Genomic DNA, 6,416 nt, shown 5'->3' with positions numbered 1-6,416 from the left:
ATATATATAGAGAGAGAGAGATATATACATATTTGATGACAATGATGTGCTTTCCCTAGCTTTTCATTCATAAAATAAAATTGAAACCTGGGTTTGGCTTCTTAACTTCGAGGCAATTTGAGAAGCATTACCATTTATCAGTGGTTGAATGGGTACGGTGCTCTTTGGACTCTTTAACAAAGATGCATGAGCCAGACGATGCCCTGTCTGGCCCGGCTGTCCCCCGACTGACCTGCACATATTTAAGATTCCCATTTCCATCTGTGTGTTCCTGTTTCTGAGAAATGTATTAATGGTATTTTCCTCCGAATTAGGTTTTCATTTTTCATCGGAAACAAAACTTAAGGTCAACTATAACAAGACAGATCACAAGTTCCACAATTTTATTTTCTATAATGAAAACATTATCGTTAGTCAAATTGAAGAAATATTAAATATTTTCTTTAAACTAAAAGAAAGTTAAACTCTTTTATGAAGACCAAAGGGTATTCAGACTCTGGTTTCCATGGTAACTTCATAACAGTGGTGAGGAATTTGAGAGTCATAACTTTTCTCCAGAACAGGAAGACAGAAAAGAAGTGTTTGGGGGGGCTGTGGGGGAGAGGAGCAAGATTTGGAAGAATAAGAGAGAGAACAGACATGAGAAGGAAAGAAGGCAACCTCCAACAGCCATAGTGCCTAAAAGGGTTTGGCTGAGTCATTACAATACCGCTAAAAAACAGTTACTAAGCACAGAGGGCACGGAAAGTCAGGATAGCTGGGAAATGATGAATTCCCTCAAGCGTCTGACTCATAATGTTCTAAATCGAGGTGTATAACTACAGATGGAGATGTTTTGGAAGGACACATGTGAGTTTGTGTGTGCTGAGGGCATAGTTACGTATAACCTAAGAGAATACTACAGCCAGAACCCTCTTGTTTCAGCACAGTCTCACTAGAAAGCATATAATGCATCCACTTGTCCAAAACCTAGCAGTGTCACATTCTGTGGTTTTAAAATGTGAGATGGTAACATATCCCTTTGCTCTTGTTTTCTCTCAGACTGTGTTCACATGACATGATTGGAATCACGAGGCACTAATTTCAAAATGTGAAAACCATAACCATGTAGATTTTATTTATCCGCCTAACCATATCTTTTTTTTAACATTTAGACCTAACCATGTACAGCAATTCCAACCGTAGCAATGTATATTTCACACATAAACCTAACAATTCCCGGGTGAGAGCACACAAGAAGTCTAAGGAATCATTAGAGGGAGGCAAGTACGAGAACTGTTAAAAACATCAGAATAGTAGCCACCATCCCCTCACTCCTCTATGGCATTTATGAGCAAAGTAAACACTAGTGAATCGTGGAAAGCTGGTTTGAAAAGACAGGACAATGACCTGCTGAAGAATCAGTTCTGGTAAAGAGTAAGGAAAATAAAGTAATTGAGGTTGCAACACTGTGCAACACTGTCATGGAATCGTGTTTTTTGCTTTCTTCCATCACTTTTTTTTTTTCCGAGCTCACATCCATAATGGAAAAGGAAACCAAGACAGTCACTAAAATTATGGTAATAGTTTATGAGACATGACACAGTTTTACACTAACCACCACATTATCCCATGCTTTAACTGCTTTCAATTTCACTCGTACTACTGCAGAAATTTTTGTTTTTGTAAGACATGCTCATGCTGCAGGTAAATTGTAACCTTTTCAAATTAGCACAAAATATATTTTCTCTTTATAGGATAGCATTACTGGTGTTTTTTTTAAATTTTTTTATCAAAGACTGATTACCAGCTGGGCTCTGTTGATGATTCTGGATTATTGGTGTGCCAATATTCCTGGACAGAGCTGTGTGCCCCAAAGATTTAATTCCCTTCCATTTCACAGAAGTAAAGACAGAAACCCAGAAGACTGATGCATTTAAACTACGCATGGGAAATACCAGCAGAGAGAAGTGAAAACCATAGGGGATTCTATATTGTGTAACATGAGTGAGATGATCCTTTAATCATTTTTTAAGTTGTGCCACTGAGTTTATTTAGTGTCCCATAGTCTTATTATGGCTTTGGTTCAATAAGCTCTTTCATTTGAGGTTTTTGTGTGAAAGGAGTCTAGAATGATACTGCAGCTCTGTTTTCTTTTCTCCTCTCTCTGAATGTGAGTGTTACATCATAACCTGCGCGAGTCCACTGGGCCTGAGTAGAAACCAGAGACTGGAAACAAACCTGGGAAATAAATGCATATGGGCACACAGATGTCCAGATGCTCTGTGCAGCCACTCTGACAGCATTGGAAAGACATCTGTTACTTTGACAGGGCTACCAGTGAGCGAGACGCTGTGTGTGTCCACGCTGATGTAACAATCAGGGCAAATTTACTGTATGATGGATGTGGCCAAATACAAGACTGTTTGTGTAAGATTTCATACACAAGTATGTTTTCTTTCTTTTTTTCCTGATCAGAAAATAGCAATGAAACTGTTAGGATTCAATTACCTTAGGAGACATCTGGGTTTGCAATAAACAGTAATAAAATCTTTTCTTGGTGAGAAAGGGAAAGAATGACAAGACGATAATGAAAAAAAAGTGCATGAGATGGGAGGAAGTAAATGGTAATGGAAGGATGGAAATTATGTAATAATTGGGTGTAGATTGTGTATTTAAATAAAACAGACTCCTTTCTAATTGTGTTAGAATTGGATTTAACTGTCTGAATTCCTATGGTGTCAGAGCTCAGCTGAAGAGAGGGATTTAAACCTCTTATATGAAGGCAAAGAAGGGTATGTGCTAGAGTGTAATGTAAATAAGAGATCAAGAGAGGGTTTATGGTCATCTCATGTCTTTAGATGAGCTGCATTATTAGCAGTGACTGTGTCTTTGCTACCTGGCCACTGAACCAGGACAGATGAATCAGGTCAAGTCTTTTGATGTTGTGCATTGACCTGCCCCCAAATATCTACTCCGCTATCAGAACAGAAGAGCAACTGTATTACTCAGGGCATCCAGCCCACTCTTCTGACTGTCTTTATTAATCCCTCTGATGATTTACGGTGCAGAGAGATGGGAAAACTTTTAGCACAGCTGCAAGTTGTACGTCAAGGGTCAACAAATGATCATTCATACTAGTGCAGGTGGCAGCAAAACCACGTGTTGTCAAGGAAGGAAATCAGGCATCAGTACAGGGCAAGCAGCTGTGGACAACCAACTTTGAAAAGTGAAAATTCTCAAAAAAAAACCTGAACTTTAAAAGTATGGTAAGACATTGGTAGATTTGGTTTGTGTTTTGCCAAGAGGGGTCGTCACCCAGTAATAAAGAGAAAAGACGTTTCGATGCAGTACATTGTTAGTGTCTTAGGATGGTGATGAAGTAAAATGGGATGGGCAGCTTTTTTGCCTGTTACTGTGATGAACAGTCCCGTTGTGGCAACTTTCCATTGTTACCTTGAAAACATTTAGCAGTGCAGTTTGGTCAAGTAAGTTCAAATAAAAAGATGGACTTCAGTCAAAACTCATGCCATAAGTTTTTTTTCTCCCAAAAGTTCTTTCTTAAGCAACAAAACAATGATTAATTTTTCTGTTACATCCACCTAGCTAGTCTCACTTTCTCTGTAAATGGTTTGGTTGGAGTTTGTGGCTTTTTTTGACAACTCTGATTGATACTACACAGAAACACGTAAAAGGAGATGAAAGACTGTAAAAAATTTGGAAATGACACACAATTATACACCCCTTCCCCAGTGACCAATTCAAGTTAAAACCATGCATTTTCTGTATGGAATCAGTGGTGGATTAAGTCAGTTGTGTTTTTTGTCACAGCATGTGATTTAAATCATCCTGCTTTGCTGTAGATTTTAAACCTGAAAGAACTGATTGGCCTGAAAGACATGACAAGCCTTAAGATATCTGTTTTTTATCATTTTTGCAGTAAATCAGCAAACACATGACCGGATACAACAACAACAACAACAACAAAAAAATGTTGCTGATTATGTGCTATGGGTATAAAACGGTGATTCACCACTTTGCCTCCCATTCTTCAGACTCCAGGACCCTTTTCCCACCATAGAAGGGCATGGTCTGCTGGCTCGGTTTGTTTGTGTTTGTGTGTGCATGCCTTAGACATTGCAGCATTAACATTTTGTTTTTTCAAACAACATATGTCCATTGTAAAATGACACTTATTCAAAACAAATCCCTCACTTCTGCCCACCAGCTATGGTTTCTTAAACTATTTCACCATTAGCACAGGACACCACACACAGTGACAATGTACACATTGGTCAATTGCTGTGGTTCAAGCTAGCTTTAAATATGAGGGGATTTACAAAACATTATTTTCCCTAATGCATACTTGTATAGTCTCAAAATAGACAGCAAAAGCACAAAAGTAGCTATATAAACAGCTCCAGCAACCCTTTAGTGGTTTATTTTCTTGTGAAATAACTAGATTTTTTTTTTTTTTTTCAAAAAAGAGATCTGAAAGTAATGCACAAAAGCAACTCAAGGCAACTCAGATATTTTTCACTGTTACTGATACTGATGCAATGTTGGGATTTTTTTATAGAGAAGTGTGAGAAGAGCAAATTACGTTATCATATGCAAGCTCTTATGGTGACATGATGAAGACCAGAGAACTGCAGTTAAAGGAACATAAAAAAGAGACACACATACACAAATGCATGCCGCTGTACCAGCTTTTACTTTCAGGGGGAAATTCTCTCACACATCCCGCTCTTGCCTTTTCCAGGCCAGATTCCCATGCGTTTCTCACGTGCAGTTTTTCTCACAAACTTCACTTCTCTACACCCTTCTGCTCATGCACTTTTAAGCAAGCCCCTCCGTTTGATTTGACCGTAACATTAGTTGATGTCATTGATGCAAATATTGTAGATATATTGAGTACAAATGGTTTGAAATGATGGTAATGATGGCTTATTCTGATTTATTGCTCACCTTTGATGCTGCCACCATTTACACTTCAATTAACAGCTGCAGAAAGGTTTTAGTGACCTTAAATGATTTTAATGCACTCATGTGTGCCATCTCACCACTTGCCTTTGCCCACTTTCCCCCTTTTTTTTTGCTTTCTATTGCTTCATTTCTTTCAAACTTTTCCTTTTTGTCTCTCCTATGTTCCATTTTACCACTGTCCCCACCCTTTTTTTTCCCTGTCCATTGTCCCTTGCTCTCTATGTATGTAATTAGTTTCATCCTCCTCCCGGCCCGGATGACCCGAGTTGATCTGAGAGCTCTAGTGTTTTATTCATCCTTCAGCTTAAACCTCTAATCACGCTAACTACATGACAGTCACTATAAAAAGAGATCCTCTGTGTGGATGTGAACTCTCTGTGTGTGTGTGTGTGTGTGTGTGTGTGCGTGTGTGTGTGTGCATGTGTAGCTGTATGTTTGTGAATGGTTGCACACTTTGTGTGTGTCTACCATAACTATCTCTGTAAGTCTGCAGGTTACACCCAGATAATACATCATGATAACAGCAGCATGGGGTCTGAATGTGTGTTTGTGCGAGTGTTTCGTACAGGAAAACTATCACCTCATGAGTTGGGCACTACCGCTAAAGATAAGCACTTAATTAGCCTTTCTGCTGGGGTTGCTAGGCAGAATATTTTTTTCCCCCCCATTGAGAGTTTTTTTTAACATCAAAGAGAAAAAGATCTTCATTTGTCATGTTTTATCTACTGTCTCCCTTTTAATCGACTTGCCTCCTCCCCTTTGCTCCAGTCTTTTTGTTCTGTTATTTCATCCTCTGTAAACAAAGGCAAACCATTTCCTCAAGCAAAGCTTTATCCTTTTTTAAATTTAATGCAAACATGAACTCTGCTGTAGTCTGTCATGCAAATACATCTCAGTTAATGTGCAACTTGACAGAAAAAAACCACATAAAACTTTTAAAAATTATGAGGCTTTAACCCTGCCAGAAATAGAAAGGTCGCACTTTCCCTCTGAGTTTTGGGTATGTGACATTTTTTTTCTGTTTTTTAGATGAAGCAGATGAAGAATGTGAGAATGTGATCATTACCAAGCAGTTGGTACAAAGACAAGAAATATAGCTCCATATTCAAACTGCCAGCTTTCTCTGCAAGCAAAGAAATGACCCTGAGCGCCCCCCATCTAAGGACTGGAGGTTTGCCAGACTAAGCTTCTCTCCACAATCTGTATATCAGACTCCCTCCTTCTCCTCCATTACAATTCTTTCATATGCCTCACTTCCTCCTTCTCTCAGTTTTCCCTTTTTCAGACATCTATCTTATCCACAGTTGCTTCCTCTGCTCTCACCTCCTCTCCCTCCTCCATATCTTCTCTAATTTCATCTTCCTCCAGCCCCCATCGCTATCTCATTACCGTCTTCCTCCTCCTCCACATCAGTCTCTTAAAGAAAGGTAGTGTCCATCAAATGAGGCCTC

This window comes from Odontesthes bonariensis, chromosome 12, assembly GCF_027942865.1.
Source record: "Odontesthes bonariensis isolate fOdoBon6 chromosome 12, fOdoBon6.hap1, whole genome shotgun sequence".
Classification (NCBI taxonomy): Eukaryota; Metazoa; Chordata; class Actinopteri; order Atheriniformes; family Atherinopsidae; genus Odontesthes; species Odontesthes bonariensis.
Note: the sequence above shows the minus strand (reverse complement) of the source record.